Here is a 27,944-nt window from a genome sequence, read left to right as displayed (position 1 = left end):
AGAGGAAAGGAAGAGTGTGAGTGTGAGTCAGAGTCACTAGGCCTAAGTAAACCAAAGTTGTGACTGCAGGCCTGAGTGAACCAGAGGTCTTCCATGCTGTGAACTTTAACCAGCCTAAGATGCTAACAGACTGCAAGCAAAATGTGTAACTGTCAGCTGTCTCAGCTTGCAGATGCAGGAGTTTGAAACAGCAAAAGTGAGGGGGAGAGGGGGGAGAAAAGTCTACATGCGCCTGGGCCGACAAGGCCAAAGATAAGCATGCGAATGGGAACTTTTCTAACACGCTGAGATGTAATGTTTAAAGTAACTGCTGTTGGGAAGGGAGGGGTGAGGGGGAAAACCAAACAAAAGGCTTACATAAACAAGGGGGGTATAAATGCTGGGACCCCACCTGCGCGCGGGTGTGCAGGATTTGAGAATGCTTTTTCTCCTTGGCACCTTATTTGGGCTCAAATAAACGTGGTTTGCTTCTCCACCCTGGTGTGTTAATTAGTGCGACGCACACCGGGCAACGAACCCCCGCTGTTGCTCCGCCTCGGGCCCTTTGAGCCGGCAACGTGTGTGTGTGTGTGTGTGTGTGTATGTGTATATATATATATATATATATATATATAATCTAGGAGCAAGAGGCACAAGGAGCTGGGAGGGTGTGTTGCTGGAGGACTAAGGAGTACAAGTGTTATCAGACACCAGGAGGAAGGTCCTGTGGTGAGGATAAAGAAGGTGTTTGGAGGAGGCCATGGGGAAGTAGCCCAGGGAGTTGTAGCTTTAATGCAGCTGTTACAGGAGGCACTATAGACAGCTGCAATCCACAGGGCCCTGGGCTGGAACCCGGAGTAGAGGGTGGGCCTAGGTTCCCCCCAAACCTCCCAACTCGTGTTCAGACACAGGAGAAGCTGACCCAGACTGTGAGGAAGATCTCTGAGGTGAGCAAATCTGCCAATAAGAGCAGGACCCACCAAGATAGAGGAGGAACTTTGTCACTATATGTGTGTGTGTGTATATATATATATATATATATATATATATATATATAGTGTGAGTGAGCAATACGTGTATCTATGTCTATGGACAGATAAAGCACAGAGTTACTAGTCTGAGGCAGCAGACTAATTCTAGGTTCAGCAACCTACTAATTTACATAAATACAGTAACTCATTTCATTAACAGGTCATTAGGAACACTGGAAAAGAATGTAAAAACCCACTGTTTTGAGGGCATTGAGAGTCCAAATGTAAAGTTATGTCAAACCTTAACAAGCTTCCAAATCACAAGTCAAAATATAGTCTGATAAGCACCCCTTATTTATATGGGGTGGTACTGTCTCAAATGAGTAGTCCCATTAAGGTAAGTGAAACTTGTCACATAAGTACTAATCAGTGTGAAAAATGTACAAAACTCGCCCTAAATGAAGTGAAATTCCTCACAAATATCCTATCTTAACTCTGCCTATACATTATGGTGTCTCTTTAGTGGTATCAGGATAAAGACAAGAGATTTAAAGGATTATGTTAGCAGCAAAGTGAACTGCTGTTTTATGTAGTAGATCTGAGAGTGGTAAGAATCTTCAATATGAAAGAGCCCTCCAGTTACAACCTAGCTACTGTAACTAACTTGATCCATGGTTTAAGAATAACCTTCAACCCTGCTTTGTAATGTTGACTATCTGGAATAATAGACAGTGTTATGGACAGAAGCAGTAGCAAACTGAGGATAGTGCTAAAATTCCAAGAGTGAGATGCGGCAAAGCTTAAAACCGATCTTGGCACAGGTAGCATAGAGTCAGGGAAAATTCCCAGCAGTGCACCTGCACAAATAAGCGTATTCATCCTAATAGGAGAGAATAGTCACCTGGACCATGCCCATTGAAATCAATGCAAGTGCTCCAATTGTTTCCAATAAGCATGGAATCAGGCTCTAGATGATGTGCAATGGCCATCAAAATTAGATGTGAGCTGAAGTTTGGATATTATGGATTCCAGTAAAGTTTTGTTTGCTTGTCCATCTGTATAACTGGTATTATTGGCCATATGAAAGTCAAACAGCTTGTATTCATTTCATATTTGATGTACTCAAACTATAAACAGGTGAAATGTAGACAAAAAATAAAAGCAGACCAAATGAAAAAATGGTATGATTTCCTGAAATGTTATCTGAAATTAAATTCTACTCCTTGGTTCCCTCTCATCTAATGATGCTGTACTATGCGCCTGACCCCATAGCTCTTATTCAAGCAAAGCCTCCATAGATTCAATGGAAGTTTCTCTTGAGTAAGTGCAGGAGAGAGTTGCTAAAGTTAATATCCAAAACAGCCATGCTAAGCAAAATCCTAGAGCTGAATCTCCAATCTAGATACGAGTGTGCCAGTATGAGCACGCGTTTGAACATCCTGACATTTGGGAAAATCCAGATGCTGATCCAAACTGTAAAATTATGGAGTGTCTCGAGCCAGGGGTATGGTTCTGGCTTCTTGTCTCTGCCTCCTTCTGTTATTCCCAACAACTCTTTATCTGCAGGGTGTCAAAGAATCAGAGTTATCACTAAAACCAAGCACAGAAATTCCCTTTTCATCATATTGCCCACTTCTTGAATAGTGGGCACTTAGGTAAATGTCACTTAGTGAGAAACTAGAGCTGATCAGAATGAAAATTAAAAAAAATCACACCAATATTTCACAGTTTTGATTTCTGGTATTGGTCATGTTTTTGGCAACCTTTTCTGAGCAGTCTTAATGAGAAGAGACCACCTCTGAGAACCATTATTTCAATCATTGGTTTTAAGAAGGCGTTGGCCTGTCTCGGCTATAACTGGCCATTGAGCATTTAAGATACTCTTCTTGCAACACATATCCAGAGGGAATTTTCAATTAAGCTGGAAATATTTACCAGAAAACAGCAAGTGGGGCTCAGTTTTAGGGCTGTAAATTGGTTATGAATCTTGACAGCTAAGATATCTCCTCTTGAAGATAATGAGGGATAGACTGAAAATCTGTAGCAGAACTTTCTAATAGTTTGGACAATGTCCCTTAAGAGTGTCACAGGCCATTGAAATTAATCTTAGGGTAAAAGATCAAATCACTGTCCATTTCCAACTTGGAGACGACTGAATAAATGTTTGAACGGGACATTTATTTCTCATACCACCAACATTTGGAAATATGCTTCTCTTCAAAAGGCAGAAGACTGCAGCTGAGATACTTTCAAGTGAACATTTCCATGATGTGTATTTGACTGAATCACTAGGAATTGGCCACCCAGTCACCAACTGTTCTCTCTAGCATAACTACTATGCTGTTCTTGCACATATAGCAAGCAAACACACTGCTTATATGCCAATCAAGGATTTTTGGTGCACTGGGAGATGTGCTGGCTGCTGATCAGTGCAGGCTGGGGCCTCAACATATGTAGCATCTTATGTTGTGAAAATGAGTTTGCAACTGTTGAATTTTGAACACTGCTTTTGTGGCTTAAACCCCACCCCAAAAACAAGTTGCCCCCAAAATCCATCAATGTCATGTTGTTAGGCTGACTCTGGCATATAGAGAAAAATCATTTTCAGTAGACTGAGGTTAGGGTCTTGAATCAAAACCTTGAGGGGGGGGGGGAAGAAACAAAGTCTTTTTCTGTGTGTGTGTGTGTGTGTGTGTGTGTGTGTGTGTGTACACACACACACACACTCATATATACAGTGCCCTAGAACTCATCTTAACCAAAGCCCCTTATTATTATAATTTAGGTTTTGTCCCCAGACAAGCATCAACTACTAAGCTCCGGCTGTCTGAGCCTAAATAACTCTGTAATGCCGACAGTTATACCTTCACTACAGTTGTAGTGACAGAGGTAAACTAGGCCATCCCAAGAGCATTTGCTTCCAATTATTTCATTTTTCACATGGTCGGGGCTTTATCCTATTTCCTGATGCATTTTTCAAAGCAAGATGTCTTTTTTTTACTAGACTTCTCACATCTGTGGCAGAACACCCTAAGCTTAGCCCTGAGGTGCCTAATGGAAATAGATATTTCCCACATTCCAGGGTTAATTTAACAGAAATTGAAACATCACACTACTATTACCTTATTTCCTTGCACTGTATTTTTCATGGATTTTATGCTGTTTCTAGAGGATCATAGCAGTAATGGAAAAATATGGAAAAGACTTAAGTGCCTTAAAACAAACCATTTTGCAAATGCAGCATATACCTCTCTGAACCAAGAGTGGCTCAGATATTCAGCTGATGTTTACTGCACTTAGTCCAAAGAAATCTAAATGTCAGCACCAGATGTGTCCCTTCTATTGTAGGAACCAACTGTAATTATCACAGGAAAAAATGAGCAGCCTCTCATACCTTTTAATTTCATAAAGTTTTAGCAGCAATATAAGCATTAATAAACAGGGAATTTCTCAACACGAATACTTGAAGTTTCAATTATCCCTTTATCACTTTGCAGATAACTGTATGGCTGCAAGCACTATTTTCTTGTCCTAACTGAAATTTGGTGCCAAATCTGCTATTTTGTTTTTAAAACAGCCCTGGGATCTATGAATAATAAAGACATTCTGGAGTTAAAACACATTCTTTCTGAATCACCCTGCCATAGAAGTGTCGTCCATTGTGTTGTCCTTAAACGATCATAGAGCATATAAGATATTATGTTTCTGAATTCCACAGATAGAAATGAAATACTGATATTAAGAGTAAGGACTCATTCTGATGCACTGACAATTATTAAAACAGGTTCCACATTCAAAGGAGACAGGTAGACTAATGTGGAATTTTAGAGACAAGACACACCACTGTGGGCATCAATTTAACTTATTTCTAGTGGTGCAATTTCTTTGTTCTATAGATAGTCATCCAGACTGTTATAGTATTTCTCCTTGTACATACTGTACAGTCATCTATTAAATGGCAAAATGAGAATGGGAACAGCTGCCTCTTGGTACCTGCTTTTGTATTGTACAGTTCCCAGTTTATGGAAACAAGTTTTTTTTTTATTTAGCATTTAAGGGACCAAACCTGACTTTTCCCACCATTTTGCCATTTATAGCCCATTGACATTAAGATGGATATAAATAGGAGTCATGCAGCTTTCCATCCCAGTCATGACAAGCAGTAGAATCTTGCAGGGTTAGAGCAAAGGACAGCCTCAGGAGAGCCACAGGTCAAATCCAGGCTCTGCCACTGAATGATCTTGGGTAAATTTCATTTCTCCAATTTCCCCATCTCTAAAATGTTGATAATACTTAAGTATCAGAGGGGTAGCCGTGTTAGTCTGGATCTGTAAAAGCAGCAAAGAGTCCTGTGGCACCTTATAGACTAACAGACGTTTTGGAGCATGAGTTTTCGTGGGTGAATACCCACTTTGTCGGATGCATGTCATAATAGTAATACTTAGTCACTTATCTTCTAGCAATTCCATAAATTTTAATGAGTGTTTTTTGTAAAGAGCTATGAAAATGTCTAGTGTCATGTAAATGTTAAGTGCTATTAAATCCGTGGATATTTTGAAAATTTTGCCAAGGAGACAAAAAGTATAGTTGTAGGAACATATTGGCACATTTGGGGAAAACATAACTGAGGACAGATAGGTATTGTACTATCCATGACAACTATGGAAAAATTGAAAACCAGGTCACCAAGAATTATCCAGCAGAACTGGGGAAAGCACAAAAGAGTTGCCTAAAAAATATAAAGTAAAGGATTTCTGGGAGGTGGGCTCACAGAGCCATTTTGTGAAGAAGCCAGAGGAGAGGCTGCATTTGGGGAAAGAAAAAAAAACATATGGGACAGTGAGTAGACAAGTTGGCCACCCCTGCAAGAGGAAATGCATAGGAGGTTAATGCCACAAAACACTTGAGACAGGGTAGCAGACTGTAAGACTACTCCCCAGAAAAAAGCCAGCAGATAACATAAGTTGGGTGCTATTGTGGGAGGAAGGTTCCAGAGGAAGGGGCATGTGGCTTGGTTAAATGGTGGTGTTACCAATGCTCAGGTAAGCTTTAGAAAAAACACTGGAACTTGTGTGCAAATCTGAAATAAACCCAAAGCCAGAAGCCATTGACATTCATCAGCCATTATAGCTAATTTGTATTCTACTTAATAGAGAGGAATTAAGAGACATTACAAGATGTCAAAGGTGAGACGAAACTTACGCAGGCTGTACTGCTGATTAACACAAAATATTGCAACAGAGAGTTCAACTAAGGAAGCAAATTATTCTCAAAATATGAGAGTCTGAGTTTCAACTGGCAAGGAACTTCCAGACCCAGGGGAATGTGTGGAGAAGTGTGTAACTAGTAAACAAAAAGTTAAAGTGGACTCAGCTTTCAAAGACAATGATGCAGAATTCCTACTACCCCTGACGAGAGGAAAAATCCTGGTGGTTGAAGTAATTACCACTCAGATATGACAGGATTTTTAAAAAGGCCAAAGTCAGGATAAAAGGGCAGGAAATGCACATTGTGGCAGATCTGATCTCACCGATACTGAAACTAGGAGACAGTAGCTGACAAATATAAATAAGAAATACCAAATGGTGTTGTAGGGAGAGTGGAATAGAGGGTTTTTTCCCCTGCTAAGTTGTTTATTGTTTTTTGCTTTGCAGAAGTGAGTAAGCTGCTGGACTAACACATTGAATTTTTAATGACTGTGAAGGACACCTAGAGCATACGATAGGCACTTTTTGTACATATTATAACCAGCAAATGGCTGCTTGGATTCTAACACCTCTTGGGACTGCATCCAAGCTGGCTAAACTTAATAGCACTTTTGGGTGTGCAAGGAAGAAACAGCAATAATAATTTTGAAACACACTGTAACAGGGTGGTTGGTGGGCAGAAGACAGCCAGCCCTGTGTAGAGCCAGAGCCTTTTAAAAATAGGTGTTTTGGCCCAGGAAATTGGATTATCAGACCCCGATGGGAAGCACACAAGTGATTCTGTTAAAAGCTGAGAGAGTGCAGCTGAAGAGGAGAGCTGCAGGAAGTGATCGGGCTCCTATGGCAGACCCTGATGGGGGAGGGGGATGATGCAAGGGAAAAGGTCTCTGCAGCCTGTTTTGGTCAGCAGAATGGCTTGGTTTTGTGAGTTGTGTGTGTAGAGTAAAAGAAGGAAAAGGCCCTGATCCAAACTTAGTGTGGTGTTGGTCCTTCCAGGGCTGGGGAGATAGGTCAGCAGTCTAACACACATGCATGGACACAATTATACCTACACAATGTGGGGTTGTGCATATCCAGAGGTGTGACCCCATTTCAGAGAAAGTTCATGAAATTCAGACCTAGGTTTGGATTTTAAAGACCCCTAATGTTCAGGGAGAAGGGGTGGAAACAAGATTTTGTTTGGGGACCATTTCCACTTCCAATGTACAACAAAACACATTCCTGTGAGACAATGGGAAATGTGCACTGATATTTATTGAGGTTCTTTATGATCAATTGAGCAAAGAAAAAAAAGTTTTCACCCTGAGTCCTAGGAAAACTACCTCAAAGGATAGATACAATGTGTGTGTATATGGTGATTATTCTTATTTTTGGAGTGTCTCATTCAAAGGTTTGATGGTACTCTTGGCACCAAGGGAGACCATAAAGTGATGGCTCAAAAGCTTTACCTACATCCATTTTTTAACAGAACAGCAGCCTGATAGCAAGCTCTTTCTAAAAGAAGGCAATTTTCTCTGTGCAGCTCAAGAACAATGGACACCAATGGGGTAGGCACCAACACTTGATGGCACTGCCCAGTAAGAAAGCAACTGCAAAGTCTAAAGTTTAACAACGAAATAAACATTTAAATGCTGTAATAGAAATTGTCAGTTCTCTCTCCCTTTCAACCTGGGGCTGCCTTTGATAGACACAAGTGTATGTTTTAGTGCTCTGCAGGATGAAACACATATACATGGTCATGCTGTATAACAGCCCTTTGAAACCAGATCACACAATAAGAAAACTCTTACACTAAGGCCTGGTCTACACTAGGACTTTAATTCGAATTTAGCAGCGTTAATTCGAACTAACCGCTCAACCGTCCACACCAGGAAGCCATTTAATTCGAACTAGAGGGCTCTTTAGTTCGAATTTGGTACTCCACCCCGACAGGTGGAGTAACGCTAAATTCGACATGGCTAGCTCGAATTAGGCTAGGTGTGGATGCAAATCGAATTTAGTAGCTCCGGGAGCTATCTCACAGTGCACCACTCTGTTGACGCTCTGGACAGCAGTCCGAGCTTCGATGCTCTGAGCAGCCACACAGGAAACGACCCGGGAAAATTTTAATTCCTTTTCCTTTCTGGCCAGTTAGAATCTCATTTTGTGGTTGGACATCGGGGCGAGCTCAGCAGCACCGGCAGCAATGCAGAGCTCTCCAGCAGAGGAGTTCATGTAATCTCTGAATAGAAAGAGGGACCCGGCATAGACTGACCGGGAACTCTTGGATCTGATCGGTGTGTGGGGCGAGGAGTCTGTGCTTTCGGAGCTGCGCTCCAACAAACGGAATGCAAAGACCTACGAGAAGGTCTCCAAAGCCATGATCCAGACAGAGGATACAGCCGTCATGCAACGCATCGCCGCGTGAAAACCAAGGACCCCAGACAAGGCTACCAAAAAATCAAAGCGGCAAACGGACGCTACGGAGCCTGCCACCACTGCCCCACCAGTGACCATGGACTCTGATGATGGGACAGTGTCGACGGACAGTTCCTCGACGATGTTCACGGACGGGGAAGATGAGGAAGTGTTTGTGGAGGACGAGGCAGGCGAGAGCGCTTACAACGCTGGTTTCCCCGACAGCCAGGATCTATTCATCACCGCCACGGAGATCCCCTACCAACCCTCCCCGGCCATGAATCCGGATCCTGAATCAGGGGAAGGAGCAGTCGGTAAGTGCTTTAACCATGTTAACTTTTATTCTTAATATAACAGGAATCTGAAGTGTGTGAGAAGGAGGTCTCTCTATATATGGTGATAGAACAGAAATCCTCCTGGGAGATCTCCACGAAGCTCTCCTTCCGTTAATCGATAAGCATCAGCAGGAGGTTCCTGGGGAGAGCTGCCTTATTGGGTGCTCCGTGATAGCACCCTTTTCCGCACGAGGCTTTCATGCGGTATTCAGGGAGCATTGCCTCCCCGAGCACGGCTGCATAGGTCCGTGGTTCGTGATAGATTTCACGCAGCATGCGCTCTCTATCTCCTTCAGTGCCCGTCCTCACGGTGATCTCGCTAGGAGACTCATGCATCTAAGTAGTGGAATTACTGTTATGGTGCGCCTGGTCCAAAGTATTTTTAATAAATCCACGGACAGATGGAATAGCACAGACTCAGCACGCAGCTGCGTGACGAGCGTAACGGAAAGCCAAAGAATCAAATGGACGCTCATGGAGGGAGGGGGGAATGAGGGCGCAAGGTATCCCACAGTTCCTGCTGTCTCCGAAAATCATTTGCATTCTTGGATGAGCTCCAAATGCTTCTATGGTAAAACACCGTGTCCGCGTTGGTTCAGGGCACAGCTCTGCAATTTATGCACCCCCTCCCCCCGAACCCGAGAAGTTAAAGGGAAATCAATCCTCTGTTGACTCGTTTACATGTCACCGTATCTTTACTGAATGCTGCAGATAGATGCGATGCTGCAGCACTCAACACCAATATCCTTGCTCCCCCCCCCGCCATGGGTGGCTGACGGTACAATACGATTGATACCCGTCGTCATCGTCAGCCTATTGGCACATGGGGCAGTGCAAAAGGGCTGGTAACCATGCCGACTAGCATCAGTAAGGTCGATCAAGGGCGCCTGTCCCTAATTTTTCATGGCAGATGGTGCAATATGGCTGGTAACCGTCCTCATCATTGCAACAGGGGGCTGAGCTCCATCAGCCCCCACCCTTCATTGTAAATAAAAGATTCAATTGCCCCTGGACTAGCAGAGGGATGATGGGTTCCTTCATCCACACTCCTTAATGTCCTGCCTGGACTATCATTGCAGCTGGAGGCTTCCTTCCACTCATTTCTCACAAACAAGTCACTGTGTCTTATTCCTGCATTCTTTATTACTTCATCACACAAGTGGGGGGACAATGGTATGGTAGCCCAGGAAGGCTGGGGTAAGAACGGAATGAACAGGTGGTGGTGTTGCAGGAGCACCCCCTGTGAATAGCATACAGCTCATAATTTATGCAGGATCGGACACAGAGCAGCTGTGCTCTCTGGTTCTATGATACAGTGTTTCTCTAGTACACTTGCCCATATTCTAGGCAGGACTGATTCTATTTTTAGATACCAAAAAGGAGGGATTGACTCAGGGAGTCATTCCCAATTTTGGCTTTTGCGCCCCTGGCTGATCGGCCAGGGGCACTTATGACAGCACCAAATGGTGCAGTGCAAAAGGACAGGTAACCATGACCATCTTATTACCGTCTTCTTACCAATTCATGGTATGGTAGACGGTGCAGTATGCCTGGTAACCATCGCTGCTGTCATGCAAAAGCAAAAGCATGCTGCTGTGCAGCGCTGCTGGCCCGCCTCTGTCAGCGGCATCTAGTACACATACGGTGACATACACAAAATCCAAAACAGGCTCCATGGTTGCCACACTATGGCGTATGCCAGGGCAATTCATGGAAAACGTGCTCAAAATGATTGTCTGCCGTTGCTTTCCCGGAGGAAGGAATGACTGGCGACATTTACCCAGAATCCACCGCGAAAATGATTTGTGCCCTAGCAGGCACAGGGGTCTCAACCCAGAATTCACACAGACAGCCTAGACTCAGTTAATTGTTCGCAAAAAAGAATATTTGCAAGGAATTCACTCCCTGTTTCCCATCTCACAGCTTCCACTGTCTCCAGACCTGACACAGCATCCCCCTCGCAGAGGCTTGCAAAGATTAGGCGGCAAAAGAAAAAGACAAGGGACAAGATGTTCGAGGAACGTATGGGCTGCTACCTAGCAGAGGCGGACCAGCAGAGCCAGTGGAGGGAGACCGTCTCTCTGTGCCAGCGCTCACACAGCGAACGGGAGGAGAGGTGGCGTGAGGAAGACAAGCAGGCGACTGAAACAATGCTTGGACTAGTGAGGGAGCAAACGGACACGCTCAGGTGCCTTGTGGATGTTCTGCAGGACCGCAGGAGGACAGAGACACCCTGCAGTGTATCTGCAACCGCACTCCCCCGCCACAAAGTCCCATACCCCCCTCACCGAAAATAATCAGGAGGAGGGGCGGCCGGGGACGTGAATACTGTCACTGCACCACAGCACAGTGCTCAAGTACCCAAAAGCTCTCATACCCTACATTTGCCGAAGTCCTTCACTTCCAGACTCACAGTAGTCCCAATCCCAGTCCCATCCCCTAACTGTCTACTTAATTAATAAAAATGCTTTGCTGTTAATTACTGTTTCCGTTATGTTTTTTCAAAGAAGACTGTGTTTGAATGGAGGGCGTGGGGAAGGGGGTGGTTAATTGCATAGGACAGTCACCTTTCCCAGGGTACAGACACGGGGGCAGGATCAGCAGCGGGTCACACACACGGTGCAGTCAGTAGGCACCCTGGTCGGTATGGTTTCCAGGATCTGTGTGGGCGGGGGAGATGTGACTTTGCAGCGGGGGAGGGCGGTTACAGATCTTTTACAGCGGTCCTTGTCCTGGACCGCTGAGTCACGCAGCTGAGGAATCTGTATCCGTCCTCCTCCACCACAAGGTCACATATCCGCCCGCACACAGAATTCCATAAAGAGGGATGGCAGGCTCCGTTGAAAGAAGCCTTCCGGCATTGCGGACCGCTCTAGGAGCAGGAGCCTGTCATTCCTTGAGTTTAGAGGCGGTCTTTACATCACCGCACACCCTACCCAGCACAGCCTGCGTCCCAGTTTCAACCCTTTCACGAAAAGTCATGAATAAAGAAACCTTTGTTAAGTAATAATGGGACATGTATTTTATTTTTACACGTGTGCTGGAAGTGGGGGTAACGGGGTGAACAGGGTATGTAACCGAAGAGGAGAGTCAACAGTCAGTGGGTAAAGAAACAGGGGCAGGTTCAGCTTCTCTGTAAAGAAACTGAACAGTCACAGGTAACGCTGCTCGCTGGTATTTGAAGAGTTCCTTGTTGCTGTCCCAGGCGCCTGTATAGGGCTTCATGAGCAAGTGCATTAGCGGGCATGCTGGGTCCCCGAGGATGACTATAGGCATCTGCACATCCACAACAGTTATTTCGTGGTCCGGGAAGAAACTACCTTCCTGCAGGCGTCTGAGCAGCCCACAGTTCCTGAAAACACACGCATCATGAACCTTGCCCGGCCACCCGACGTTGATGTTTGTAAAACGTCCCCTATGGTCCCCCAGTGCTTGCAGCACCATTGAAAAGTAGCCCAATTTCTCATCAGCTGACTGTGGAAGACGTGGACGATAAAGTGCGAGGAGGAGAAAACGGCGATGATCGCAGCGGGCTCCGTGCTTGCAATGCTGTGGCGTCCGCGCTGTCACTGACCAGACAAGTGCACGAACAGATTGCCCGCAGGCGCTTTCCTGGAGGGAGGAAGGGAGGTTGTGATTGACGGTTCAATGACGACACTTACCCAAAACCACCCTCGACACATTTCTCCCCCCAGCAGGCATTGGGGGCTCTACCCAGCATTCCAATGAGCAGCGGGGACTGCGGGAACTGTGGGATAGCTTCCCACAGTGCACCGCTTCCAAAGTCGACGCTGGCCCCGTGAATGTGGACTCAGAAATTCGAATTAGTGTATTTAGTATGGATACACAAATTCGACTTCATAAGGTCGAATCCACAAATTCGAACTAAGTTGATTCGAAATAGTCTTGTAGTGTAGACAAGGCCTAAGACTTGGCCTACGCTACAGAGTTAAGCTGCCTTATGTTTTATCTATGCCAGTGTACACACTACAGACTTGCTCCTGCCAGTGTAAGTACCCTACTACAACAACATAACTCCACCTCCACAAGAGCTTATGTCAGTGTAGTTATGGTGATGCAATGACTTTCTAGACAGTGCATCCCTTACATCATCTGTTGGCTGTCTTGTCAATTTCATGACTCCACTGGAAAGCTGGCTTCTGGCTCCCCAGCCAGGCTGCTGCAGGTCTCCACTCCAACCCAGGGTGCCACCCAAGCTCCCGGCTTGGGCTGTCACTCCAGCCTCCCAACTGCAGCCAACTGGACTCTGGGTGCAGATCTCCCTGCCGGAGGCCAGAAGCCCCAGGTGGCTTTCCCTTTCTCTACCCTCCCCATAGGCTGGGAGGTGAGATGCCTCAGGGGGCAGTGGGGCTCCCAGTGGGAAGCTGTGTGGAGCTGAGAGCTTTGGTTCTCAGCACCCCTCAGTCAGTGGAAGCGCTCTTGGTGAGGACACACGTCACTGACAGAAGGAGGGTAGTGTGGACATCAGCCACCACCATAATTACGGTGGTGGCTATAAGTCAAAGAACATAGGTCAATTTAAGATTGGAGTGCAGACATGCCCTTAGAGATAGAAAACACCGAGCATAACAACTCAAAATCATTTTATTATGGAGGTTTTTAAATGGTGCATCTGTTATTCTTTTAATTTTATAAAGCCAACCTTGTTTGTACTGTGTGTGCATATTTGTCTGCAAATTTATACATTCACATGTGTATGTAAGAGTATATGCAATTAATCTTTATTCATAAAACACACCTCTCTGAACCCTATGAGAGGCATTCTGATGTCACACCGGTGCAAGACAGGCATGGAAAATTGGTGGAGTTACACCAATGTAAAATTGCTGGGATTGTCATCAGAATTGGGCTCACAAAAGGTAAAACAAGCATACAAATAAAAATCCAGGTTTAAAGTATAACTGACCCCGGCAGGTTTGCAAGCAGGAGGGAACAAGTGCACAAGCAGACTGGCTCAGTCAGGACACAATCCCTGTTCAGGACCCCGGCCATCCTTCATCCTCCTACACTGGCTAGAAAGAGCAGGCCGCACTGTCCAAATGGACTGTGCAGCAGGTGCATTCCCTCTGCAGGAGCCCTAGCCTCATTTCTTGTGCTTTTCAATGCAAGACGCTCTGTACTTGGTGGTGTTCTTAAAACCTCAGCTCCTGCAGTCACATAATTAGGTGAGAATCTCAGCCTTTTTTTGAAATTAGCACATTTCAAGCCCTCTTGATTGTGGGCAAAAGCTTGAAAATGTGCCCTGAATGCAAATAAAAAGAACCCAGATTTGTTATTTTTGAAATCTCATGGACTTTAAGCCAACCTCATGAATGTTTGGGGTGAGACTCATTGGTTTTGAAGGCTTGAGGTTGTGAACATTGTCACTGTGGGATGTCAGGGACTCAATTTATCTGACATGCATGGTAATAGTATACATTATGCATTTACAGTGGTTAAAAAGTGTGTGTGGATTGTGATAGTGATTTTAAAAAAACCCTATCACAAACAATCTGTGATGGAATATTTAAGAACTAGGATGTTACTGTGGTGATCATATAATTAAAAGCTGCATTGCCTGATGAATAAGTGTCATTAAGTGGACTGGGAGCTAGGAGTTCTATACTCCTAGCTCCAGCAAACACTTCTCTGTGACCTTGGGCAAGTCATTTAATCTCTTTGCTCATCGGTTTCCCCCTTTGTAAAATGACAATGATAATACTTAGCTATCTGAGGCTTGCTTCATTAATACTTGTAAAGCTTCAAGAACCTTGGAATGAAGGTACTGTATACATCTTAACACATGATTTTCTGGTCTCGTACCACTGACTTGCTGGAAAAGCTTGAAAGAACTGTATAGAAATAGACTACAGAAGCAAATAACTCACTTTGAAGTTCTAACTTTAAAAAATGAAGGCTTAGCCAAACTGTTGTGAAGCCAGAAAATTAGGCTTAAAAGGGAAACTAACTGCACTTAAAGTCAAGTATTTTTTAATTATATCACAGTTGCACTCCAATACTGAATACTGCATTCGAATATTTTAAAGTATCTTGCACAGTTTAAAACAGTGTGTGTAACCTCAGCACTTTAAATGAAACATACTAAGACCTCAGTTACCACAAGTTATCATACACAGTCTTCTTGTACAGGGCAAGTTCAACTAACCTACCTGTGCCATTAGTAGTATCTAAGTGACACATCTGTCCTCCACACACTGCACCTATAACAGGGCACACTCACTTCTCGCAAGCGCCCCCTTGGCCGAGTGCATGCGCCTGCACTCTCTCTGTTCATGGTGGGTCTTTGGTGACTCAGCCCTCCTGCTGACACATACAGTCTGTCTTTGAGAGAAAAGACAAGCAAAACCCCTTCTGGAGTACAAGTCCAACAAGGAGCTCTCTCAGTATCCTCTGCAATGTTTCCCTCAGGTTCTCCCTCCTCCAGGTTAGAGCAGTGCCCCAGAGCTCCCTCCCTGGCAACAATGTCTTCACTCTCTTAGGGCCTTTTCAGCTGCAGGTCTCCAGCTGCGCCACTGCAGTTCAGTTCCCCCTCTAGGGCACCTCAACATCTGGACCACTTTCCCCAGTGTCTAATGGCAGAGGGGAGACCCAGGCCTGCCCACTACTCCAGGTCCCAGCCTAGGGACTTTGTAGATAGCAGCCATATTCTGTGTCCCTTTATCTATGTTACGCCACTGCTCTAATTCCCTGGGCCAATCCCTCACATTGTCCTCACCCTTACCTCAGAGCTTTATCCTGATGGAGTACCAGCAACCAGCTCAGGGATCCTTCTCTCTCTTCCTGACTTCTGGCAGCACTGCCCTATCCAAGGTCCTGCAGTTCCCTCAGCCTCCACACCTCCAGCTCCAGCAAGGAACTGAACTTACACTGGCCCTGCAGCTCTTCTTATACTAACCTGCTGGGCCCTGATTGGCTGTATCCCACACAGCCATGCTAGGCAGCTTAGAGGATCCTCTCCACTGCCCTTTTATGGGGCACGATGTGGCAGGGCCATGAGCCTTCCAGCAGGGGGCCTCAGAGGGTCTGGTGTACCCCGGCACAGCACCCATACTTTATCAGATATTGATTGTCAGTATTTTGGAGAAGGAGCAACAGTGAGTTAATTTTTTTTGTAAAGGTCTTATCTTGCTTTCTTTTAAGAAGATTGGCCAAAAAGAACTTGATCCTGCAAATATTTACACATAGAAATAACTTGAATAACAAGAGTATTGTTGTTATTATTATTATATTTATTATGACAGTGTTTAGGGACCAGCTGAGAATGGGGCCCCATGGTGCTAGGCATTGTAAAAAACATACCGTGAGGTAGTTTCTGTATCAAAGGGTTTACATCTAAAAGACAAAACACAAAGGGGAAGGAAAGTGACATAACACACAAGTGGCATGCTGGTTTGCAAACATCATGTTAGTTCCATGGTTTTATTTTATTTTTTATTATTTAAATCCTTTGCCTGGCATTTTGCTAGAAAAGGGTTTTGCTAGATGCAAAGACAAATAGGAATATTCACACTGAGTTCAATAATTTGGTAAATAACTCCTGTGCATAAATGTTTGCAGACTCAGGCCCTAACCCTTGAAGGAAGATGTTGAATTTGGAATAAACCAGAGAGTCTGTGTTGTTATTGCAGTTTCGTCTTTGTTTCAAGTGCTGTATGAATACTTTCGATTTTGGGCTTAGGTGTTTGTATCTTTCTCACTTTTTTTCCTCTTTTTTACCTTCCTTATTTATGCCATTGAGGGTCCTGAGCCAGCAAAGCATTTAGGCACATGAGTAGTCCAATTGACTAAGCTTATTTGTCCAATATAAAAGAATACCTGTATCTGGCAACATTTGAAAATAATGCATATTAAAGAAAGAATGTCAGGAACAGAGATGACGGCAATGATCATGAATTCTAGTAGGGGGCATGAGAAGTCTTCTGAAATTAAGTAGATCTGATTTACCTGGAATGACACTAATGAATGTATTCAGTGGTGTTGTACGCGTGTTGGCCCCAGATATTAGAGAGACAAAGTGGGTAAGGTAATATCTTTTATTAGACCAACTTCTGGTGGCGAAAGAGACGAGCTTTTGAGCTTCCACAGAGCTCTTCTTCAGGTTTGGGAAATGGACTCAAGAGTGACACAGCTAAATACAAGGTGGAACAAACCATTTAGCATAAGTAGTTAACACATATTTCAAGGAACCATTCAAGTGGTCTGTTAACACCTGTCCAGTCATGGGGGGGGGCAAGGGAAAAAATAGGGTGGGGGTGTGGTTAAAGTGGGTTATAGATTTTTATGATAAGCCATAAACCCAGTGTCTCTATTCAGTCCATGATTTTTTTGCATCTAGCAAAGTTATGAATTTAAGTTTCCAGGCTCATCTTTTGAAGGTATTGTGCAGGTTTCCTTTGAGAATGAGGACTGAGAGGTCAGATATAGAGTGATCGCTTTCTGAGAAGTGTTCACCCACAGGTGACAAGGTGTTTTTGTCTTCTATCATTTGTTGTGCGAGTTCATTCAAAATTGTAGTGACAGTCTTGTTTTTCCCACATAGATGTTATTGGGCATTTAGTGCACTGGATGAGGTACATATGTTCTGATAAGCAAATATGGGACCCATGGATCTTGAAAGGTATGTGCTGGGAGGTTTTGATCATTGCAACCGGTGCAGATATATATACAGGTTTTGAATGTGTTGTTCTGGCAGGGTCAGGTGCCGCTTTGAGTTGGTGTGTCCTGGTCTGTGGGAATCTTCCTTCTGATGAAGTTGAAGAGGTTGTAGGGGGGGAGGAATTCAGGAAAGACGTCTTTCAGGATGTGGTCCCCATCAAGTATGGGTTGTAACTGTTTGACACTACCTCATATGGGTTCCAGTACAGGGTAGGAGCTGACAACTAGAGGTGTGCAGTCAGAGTTGCGGGTAGGGAGTATTTCTGTACTGAAGCAGGTTCTCTCAGTGTATTTGGGTGGCCCATTTCATGACATTATCTACTTCTCTAGCGGAGTGTCCTTGTTTGATGAAGGTGGTTTTAAGTGTATTAAAGTGTATGTCCCAGACCTGGGAGCTTAAATGCCTAACTCTGCAAGACACTAAAAATCATGGTTTTAATAAAGATTTATGGTTTATTATAACAATCTGTAACCCACTAATCCCCCCTTTTTTGTCCTATGATTGGAAAAGTGTTAACAGGCCACTTCTCCTTGAATGGTCTCAGAATATGGTGTTAACTCCTTATACTGTTCCACTTTCTATTTAGTTGTGACAGCAGGTGCCTTTCTCAGACCTGAAAAAGAGCCCTCCGTAGCTCAAAACCTTGCCTCTTTCACCAATAGAAGTAGTCCAGTAAAAGATGTTACCACACACACCTTGCCTATCTGAGATCCTGGGATCAACATGGCTACAACAAGATTGCAAACAACACTGCATTTCACAAATTATGATGCTTATAGATAATCCCTGATCATAGATCAGACATTTTTTTCTATTCACAATTAAAGGATTGTACCAATTTTAGGAAGATCAATAAAATTGAGGTAGGAAAAAATCTTCCTTACGAATATGGAGAAGGCAGATTAAAAAATGAAAGTAGGAGAAAGCAAATGAGAAGGAAGTCAGAGGCAGAAGTAAGAAAGAACACATGATGCATTGAATTAAGAGAGAGACTTAACTAAGGGATCTATGAAGAATATTTTTCTTCAGATCAGCAGACTTGTCCTTAGAGTTGTATTTCTCCCATCCATCTATATATCTGAGCGATAGCTTGACTCCAGGTCATAAAAGCAATATCTCCTGAATACTATACCCTGTCAGTCTGGGTTTGTAAACATTTGATGTAAAAAAGACTGTATGCCACCTCAAGTCCTAGCCATAAATACCATATAAAAAGCCAGTGAAAACAATAAAGGCATATATGAGATTGGAGGGAGTTCTTAAAAGTACACTACAATGTCACTAGTGCTTACAGTGGGACCAAATCCTGCTGTCCATTACCCAGGTTCAAATTCATGAATATGTGGGAGAATCTTAGGGTTTCCATATAAATACTTCAAGCAAAAATTGGTGAGGACTTTAGGAATATGGTAATTTATACACAGCAAACACTTGTTTAGACCCATAAAGCTGAAGGCCAGAAGGAACCACTAAATCCTCTAATGTGACCTCCTGTTTAGCACAGGCCACTAACAGCACACAACCACCACCATACTAATCCCAACAACCAGAATTAGACCAAAGTATTACAGCCTAGAGGAGATTCATCTAGTGTGTACCACAGGAAAAACATAGGAGGGACTGAGGTGCCAGAGGCCCCAACAATGGCAGGAACTGATTAAGTGAGATAAACCCAGATGATCCTGGCAAGTGACCCACTTCCCATGCTGTGGAGGATGAAGGCAAAATAACATCACTGTCATGGGGAAATTGCCCTTTATGGGGAATTAGGGATCAGTTTGCCCATGACTGCCTTATGATGGTTCCACCTCGGTGTAACTGGCTGCCCCAAGTGGCTGATTAGTAAACAAGCGCCTGGACCCAATAAAGGTTAACCAAGCTTAGTTAGTGGGGAATGCCCAAGGGAGACAGGAAGCTTTTGTGGACAGGAGCTCCCAAGAGAGGCTTGAGCCAGAGAGCTGAGCCAGGAGCCTAGATGGTGAGCTCTCCAGAGAACCCACCCCAATGGGGAACCTGTAAGAGGTACTCCTAGAGAGCGGAGCCTCCTAGACAGAGGGCTGCAGTTGATGGGTATCCAAGAAAGCCTGGTCTCAGTCAGGTGGTCTCCCAGGCACTGGCTGTCCCTGGAGAAGAGTCACAGTGGTTGGACCTCCCTGGACACCTCCAGAAAAGGACTTTATTCGAAGAGAGACATCAAGCCTGACACCAGGGCAGAGACCAGAATTGAGAGAACTCCTAAGGGAGACCTGGATAGAGGCAAACATTGGCTTGAGTGGGGGGACAGATGGATTAAGAATGACCAGGTCACCCAACTAAGATGTTGGGTTGAAAGTTTTGTTTATGTTCTGTGTTGGCTTTTCTGTTAATAAATGAGCCCTTCCACAATGGTCAATTTTTAATGAATGCCATTAACTCATGATGAAGAAAACAAAATCACTTTAAGAGTTTATCTTGGAGAAGCCGAGTATTCCTTTGGGACTGGTGTCCTGATTTCAAAAATACCGTGTATCACCACATCTACCTACCTCATCCCTCCAAACTGGCATTAAAACCGAATGCAATCTAAAATGGTACGCCAGAGAGTCACAGGTGGCTTGACTGCTCTCCCCACCACATCGGCACAGGCCACCCAGGATTAATCAATCCACCTTTGCTCATTTCATAAGTGACATGTTGTTGACTGCTGTCAAACAATGGACACAGGACCAAAAGCTCTGGCGTGCATTGGTCCCTGTCAAAGGGGCAAAGTTTCTCAAATGCAGAGGCTAGAGCAACTGAAAATGGAGCCAGCACTTTCTCTTATTATATACTACCCAGCTTACCAAAATGGTTTACAGAACCAGAAACAAAGGAAAACAGTAGGAGACTCTCCAGTACCCCGAGGGATGTGGCGATATTCAGTTTACAAATAGCTTTTAGCAATTCACCTTAGCCAGTGTAACTCTTCAACCTCAGTTTTTTCAGTGTCACGAACTAGAAGGAGATTGAATCTGTACAACATATTCCTCCTTGCAAATTGACTCTTTAAGATAGACCTTCAGTCCCCCACTACATTGACCCTAGCAGCAAGGCATCCTGGGACAGTGCAGGACCTGAAGACCATTCTGAAGGGCCAGTTTGCCCCCAATGCTCTCGTCCTAATGAAAAACAAATAGTTGCTTCCAAAAAGATTTTTTATAGGCTAAAACTGAAATTTATGAATTAAATAAAACATTCTAGCACTGAAAGTTCTTGTGATATACATTCTGCCCCAGTCATTGGGATCAATCAACCTTCACTCTCATGGCTTACTATCTATCCAAAGTATGTATAGTACAATACACATCTCACTGTAAGTCTAGCCTTGTCGTATGTTATTCCTTTCTAACTATCCAGTCATCCTTATCATCAGTAAAAATGATGTGCAGCTTATTGTGGATTTTTAAAAAAAAAATCCAGAGATTACAGTGTTGTAATACCAGCGTACAACAGAGATTTAAGGCTCCTTTTCTTAAGCTTTACAGAGTGTCAGACAACAATAACAATGAAAAAACAAACAAACAAACCCCAACAATCTCACAAGTAAGTCTTCAGTATGAATGGGACATTACGCTTCCGCTAGATATGGTGGCCCAGAGCCTAGGCTTCTGAAAACTGGAGTTGTTCCATGGAGCCAATGGAGCTATTTATACCAGCGGAGGAGCTGGACTGTACCCCATACCCCATTGCAAAAAGTATACATAGGACAAGTTATCAGAATACACAAGGTGCCACATTCTCAGCTGGTGTAAATTGGTGTAGCGCCATTGAAGTCAATTGAAATATGACAATTTACACCCCCCCCCAAGGATCTGACTATGGGCACCATGTGAACTGCAGGCTGGGGGAAACTAGCCCTCCGCCCCTTCCACAAACCCCACTGGAGCCCAAAGGCCCCACCCCACCACCAGAGCCCAGAGGACCCCATCCCAGGCTAGTTCCCCCCACAATCCCAGAGCACTGGAAGGGCGGGTGGTGCAGCCTGAGCTGGGGCCACCCCATAGTGGACTCCAACTGGAAAGTGGGAAGCCAGGGTGGGGGAGCAGCTGGGGACGGACCAGCAGCAGGGCCACACGTGGCTATTTGGGGAGGCACAGTCTCTCACAGTCTATGATACCCACCACCCATGGATCTGATCCATGGTTTGTTGTAACTAATAAAAAAGAAGAAAAGGAAAGAGTGGAATAGTCATGGTATTCTCTGAGAGACTTTCTATGGCAGGATACACTTTAGTCAAACACAAATTATTGGGCTCAGTACAGAGTGATGGGTGAAATTATCTGGCCTGTGTCACACAGGTCAGCCTAGATGAGTTAATGGTCCCTTCTGCCTTTAAAATCTGCGAAAGCCTCACATTAACTTCAGTGGGGTTTGGATCAGGCCCCAAGAACCCTGGAGAGTCTGTTGGCTCATTAATTATGAACACTGTGGAAGAAACGAGCTATACATTATTGCAGAGAAATACTGAATCAGATAGTTTTGGGGGCTACGTTTGGCATAAAACAAACCACAGAATTGATGAAGGTCAACTTACATGAATGCAACCAACATGTTCAGACTTCTATACAATTTCTTTCTTTAAAGCTGCTGCAGTAGTTATGAAGAAAAGGCTGCTTCTGAGATTTAGCAATCCCTCTGGCTATGACAGGAGGTTTGCTGATCATCTCCAAAAACCTCAGCACTTAGCGACTTTTTGCTGCACTGAGGAGCCATAAAAATACTTTTGTTTCTTCTTCTTCTTTGTGGTTATTCCAGATGCATGACTAACAAAGCCCTTAGTCAATTAACCAGACAAATCTAGCCTGCCACTATGAACAAGCAGAAGACAGGAAAACAACAAAAGAGGAAAAAACCAATGTTCCTTATATATTGCTTTTGCAGTGAATGAGATCAGATATTTTTTACTCATTAAAAAAGAAGAGCCAGATGCACAGGGAAATAACCATCATATCCTGCTAAATAAAATTTCTCTGGAAGGGTGAAGGGAAGACGAGAGAAGCTCCCTCCATGGACTTTATACTGTAACTATTTTGCACTCCTAAGATTTAAGGGCACAATCCTAAACTACCTTATTCACATGATGAGCTCCTCTGGCCTAAATCCAATAATCATAATAATAGTTTGCTTCAGTGGCATTACTCATATATGTGAGAGTTTGCAGGATAAAACCCTAAGTGGCTCATAGATACAAGACTTCCCAGGACTCCGTGAAATCTTCAGTGCTAGAACCTCTTTTAGAATTTTGTGTAAGTGCACTTAAAAGTGTAGGCCAGATCCTCGGCTGGTGTAAGTCGACATGGCTTCAGCAGACTTCCCAACAGTCCTGGGGTTCAAAGGCTGTCCCACTGTGATGCCCCAAACCCTTTGTCCCAGTTGAAATAGAACATTTTCTTACTACAGAGGAGCGGGTGGGCCAAATTTGATTGGCATAGCAGCCTAGGACATGGGGTTGCAATGCCAATCAAATAGGGCCTGTCTGCCCCTCCATCTCAATCTCCATAGGGGCAGACTTGCTAAATTAGAGTGATGCTATGTCCTACTTTAGCCACTTCAAACACTGGGAGGTTTGCTTCATTGATTTTAATGGGGCTACAATGATTTACTCCAGCTGAGGATGTGGCTGGGGCTACCAGCCCTGAATACCTGATAACTTTACAATCTTATCATGCTTCTAAAACTTATAGGTTTAATAAGCATCCATGTCTTTTCAGAATGTGCTTCCTATGAAACAAGACTAAAATATGGTATAATATCAGGAGCAACAAGTCCTGGAAGGAAACAATCCGGTATTACATCAAAGAATGGAGGATGTTAAATATTTTAAGCATATTCTGCTTAAATAAAATAGAACCTCCTTGGATATTAAAAATATATGTGTTTATTGTTACCATTTAGGATTCAGTGGAACATCAATGTTCACAATAAAGGAAAATACAAAAGGCTTTTGTTGCCTCTTGCCAAGCATGGACAGTTGTATAAGCCTGCCTTTGGTAAATGACGCAGAAGACATGAAACATAATTAAAAAGATGGGTTTGGCTGCATAACTATGCTTCTTTTTATTAAATATTTAGCACCCATTACAATTTAAGGAGCAAGAGTGCAGGAAAAGGGAGAAAATTTAAAGAGCGAGGCGAGAAGAAATGGAGGTGTGACACTGACAGATGAGCACAGCTGGAGTGCTGGCTAATTTATTCCTATGGAACTGTTAAACAAATAAATTAAAAAGCCCCCTACTGACTGCTTTCAACAGGGATGGAAATGACTTCCTATTCTCTCAGAATCTATCCTTTTTATCTTTCGTGTCCTATCTTTGGTGAATGTGAGTCAGAACCACCATTAACAGAGCAATTTCTAAGAGTGATTCAAATCCAAGGAAGAACAGGAGTACTTGTGGCACCTTAAAGACTAACAAATTTATTTTAGCATGAGCTTTCGTGAGCTGCAGCTCACTTCTTCGGACGCTCACGAAAGCTTATGCTAAAATAAATTTGTTAGTCTTTAAGGTGCCGCAAGTACTCCTGTTCTTTTTGCGGATACAGACTAACACGGCTGCTACTCTGAAACCTATCAAATCCAAGGGGCTCTGGTCCTGCTCTGGTTGACTGAGACGCAGGATTCGGGAATAACTCCACTGAACACAGTGGTGTTTCACCCATGTTACTGAGAGCAGGATCAGGCTCAAAACCTTCCACTCAAAGGGCAGGCCCTCTCCCAGGCGTCTGCCCAGACTGTAACTCTGCAGAGAGCAGGTCATGCTGTGAAGCTGCATCTGAAGCACTAACAAGTGGGGTAATCTGTACTTCAGACTCAGTATATTTGCTTTGAATACACTGTGGGCACTTGATAGTAATTGAACCAATAGGTAAACTACCCAGAGGACAGCGGTAAAAGAGCGGCCTGCCCCTTTAAGAGCCAAACACCCTGGGGCCAATCTGTTCTGTTCACTAATGAGAAGGGGACAGTTATTTCTTATGAACAACTGCAAGAAAGGGGGACACTGCAGAAAGAAGCTGCAGGAAGGGACGGACTCCTGCATTAGTCTGTGGTGATGGCGAGAATACCTGTGAGTTGTGGCTGAGTAGAAAGCCCCAGCTGGCAGTTTTGTTTTCCTTTTGTGAGTTTGTTGGCTGTTCAGACACTAAATGGAGCCTAAAGACAAGGGCTAAGGACTAATTTGGGCATGGCTAATAATTCCTCAGGCTCATGAGGAAGGTTGCCAGTTTACTGTAATCTAATTACATCATGTGTTATGCTGTGAAAAAAGTATTGTGTGCGCCTGCTTGCTGTTTGCACTGAAACTACAACGAACATGGGGCCTGTGGGGGGGCAAGCGTTTCCTGGATGGTGCTCAGATACACAGCTTCAGATTCTATGCTGTGCTCAGCCTCAGTCAGATTATAGCCCTTGATTCTTAGGATGGTGCCTGGAGCTGGCCTAGATTATAGCAGTTTAGTGGTTTCTACAAAGTGTGTCAGATGGTAATAGTCCTCTATGGGCTGTCTGTCAGGCAGAGATTCTCTGAGTGCATCAGCGCTCCAACCACACCCTGTATACCCAGAATGCCCCCTACACCAAGCCAGGACAGGGGTGGCATAGGAACTGACTATGACGACTGTACACCTGTTTAGGACAGGGACATGTTATGAAAATTCTCAGCTGGTGAGTTACGGCCAAGTTTCCATTCCCTTTCCTTGTACACATATCAGAAAGGGAAAAATGAGAGACCTAACATAGTACAATATAAATTCCTACATAGATTAATATCTTCAGCTTCAGCTAGAGCTAACAAGAGTCAAAAAATCCCACAATGAGCCAAATTTTTCTCTGCATGCACCTCCGTAATGGAACATAATCTCGGCTACTTTTTGCCATACAAAGTAATCCGATTACTCATTGAGATGACATTTTTCAAATGATCCCTTACAAGTCATCCTTTACCCTAAAAATAAATCTGATTACATGTAACTCCCTATAGTAATCCATTATTTGACCAATCCTGAGTGTGTTATCCCCACATAAATATTTTAGTGACACAGAAGTTCAAAAATGAAAACTTGATAAAAACAAGAGAGATACCAAAAAGCCTACTGAGTCATTTCTCCCCCTCCCCCCCGAAATGTCCTGACTTTTCCCAACTTTGCCCATCCTCCCGAACTGCCCACTACCCCACCCAATTGGCATGTTGGTGTGACTACCCCATTCCATATAAATGATTTAGAAGCCCCATTAATTACTACTAAAGTTATTCATTAAAATTCAAAGCTATGGCAAAGAGAAGCATTGAAAACTGAGATACTTCCAACATCTAAAGACCAGATAAAGGGATGTAAAGGAATTGATGTCTTTGGGGAAAAAATCAGTCTACAGATCAAGATGACAGCTAAGGGACTTTGATATAATTTGGAACTTTTGTGTCAAGTATCTGAAAGACTCAAACATGAATAGCAATCAAAGCTAAAAAATGTTAGCCAGGAACTTTTGGTCTCAGCAGGACAAATCCTTCGCATAAGAGAAAAATATTCATATAAGAACACATGCAGATGTAAAAATGGAAAATATATCATTGTAATCATAAAAAACCTTGGATGCACTTTCTTTCTGTCTTTGTATTGGCTAAGCAAGTTCCTACAAAAACTTTGTGGAAAAAAAGAAAAGAAATGTTGGTTATGAATAAGATTCTGAATATCATTATATCTGCCAATAGAACATTTGTTGTTTCATCCATGTGCAAGTGAATTTAATGCTTATGCAAATGAGGGAATTGTATAAAAGCTTCAAGAGGTTCATGTCAGTTGCAATATATATGACTCTGTGGAATTAATCTGAAATAACATTGGATCGAGCAGGGCATAATGCAGGTCAGAAAGGTTTCCCACAGCTCTTCTAGTGTACTTCAACTTTAACCTGGGCGTCTCTTGAACAGTAACTTCCTGCTGTGTCATATTGTTCGGCAGTTTTATTATATACACAAATGTGGAGTTAGGGTGAAATTACCAAATATGTTTTCACTTGTGATCTAAATTTGAATTTAAGATCAGGTCTCCATGGGGGGACAGGCAGTGCATTAACCTACTGTCACAAAACCGAAATGACAAAGTCCCAAGTAAAGAACCTCATTATGAATTGGCCTGTTTTTCATCATTGGTTTTCCTTGATCATTGTTAGACTCATTGCACTGGGTAAGTGTTCGCAAAACAATGTGCATGTTTAAACATATATACAGAGATAATGATTTCCCACATTTAAACACAAATGAAGAAAATAAAGTATTATTGTCCTGCACTTTCTCTCTCAGCCAAGTAGAACATACTTATTATGGTTAAATTAATATTTAACACCTTGCATATTAAATGGGGAGTCAAATCTCAAGTCTTCTGCTCCAATCCAAAATAAGAAAGTCTATCTTTAATTTATTATGTTTCTGACTATTCTGAGGCTAGTGCAAAAAGGTAATAAAGCTGAATGAAAAAAGAAGGCAAAAGGTATCAGATAAAAATATTGTGACTAATTGGTAGGAATTAAAGTCATAGTAAGTGGGTGCATGTAACTGTAAATATAAAAACTGAACTAGTATTTACCAACAGAGGAAAAATCCATAGGGCCTGTAGAAAATGTGTGTGAAAGGAGGCAATTTAGGAATGGTAATCCAGTAATATCATAATGATTCATTTGTTTCATATGGGGATTTAAGTTTATAACTAATGCATTCTCATGTGTTTTTCTTAGCACTTTCCCTTGAATATGGTAAATGATGTAAATAGAATTTATTAATATTAAAACTATTTTTTCAGTAGTTCATATACTGATATATACCCTTCAAAAAGCCTAGGACTTTGTCCTTTTATGCATGTTTATGGGCTGTCTATTGATCTCAATAAGATCTGTGTATGGATTGGAGAGCATAAATTGAGCATTGTATTTATATCTTGAGTTTTTGCACCACTTCACGGTGATTGTGAATAGGAGAGAGTTTGTTAGGATATAAATTTATAATCCGATTGGAAGATCTTGGTGGGAAACCTTAAACAGATACGACTTCTATGGGACTGAAATTAGGCCAACTCTCAGAATTTAAAAAAATTGTTCGCTAAACAATTTAGCAGAAGAAAGATCAACAGGTGTTGTGTGAGCTAAGTATGAAGTTCACCATTTATAAATGGGAATCCTGTAGTGCAGGGGTTCTCAAACTGGGGGTTAGGACCCCTCAGGGTGTCGCCAGCTTATTACATGGGAGGTCACAAGCTGTCAACCTCCACCCCAAATCCCGCATTGCCTCTAGCATTTATAATGGTGTTAAATATATTTTAAAAATATTTTTAATTTATAAGGGGGGGTGCACTCAGAGTCTTGCTGTGTGAC

The 27,944-nt window shown here is 43.2% G+C and overlaps 1 long non-coding RNA gene across 1 annotated transcript in view; it reads right to left on the bottom strand.

Moving 5' to 3' along the window:
* LOC123378411 overlaps positions 1-27,944 on the bottom strand; it is a 349,709-nt gene that overhangs the window by 193,721 nt on the left and 128,044 nt on the right. The window lies entirely within an intron of this gene.

The sequence above is a fragment of the Mauremys mutica genome, chromosome 10 (assembly GCF_020497125.1).
Source record: "Mauremys mutica isolate MM-2020 ecotype Southern chromosome 10, ASM2049712v1, whole genome shotgun sequence".
Lineage (NCBI taxonomy): Eukaryota > Metazoa > Chordata > Testudines > Geoemydidae > Mauremys > Mauremys mutica.
The sequence above is the reverse complement of the archived record's forward strand: the minus strand, read 5'-3'. Positions and strand labels throughout refer to the sequence as shown.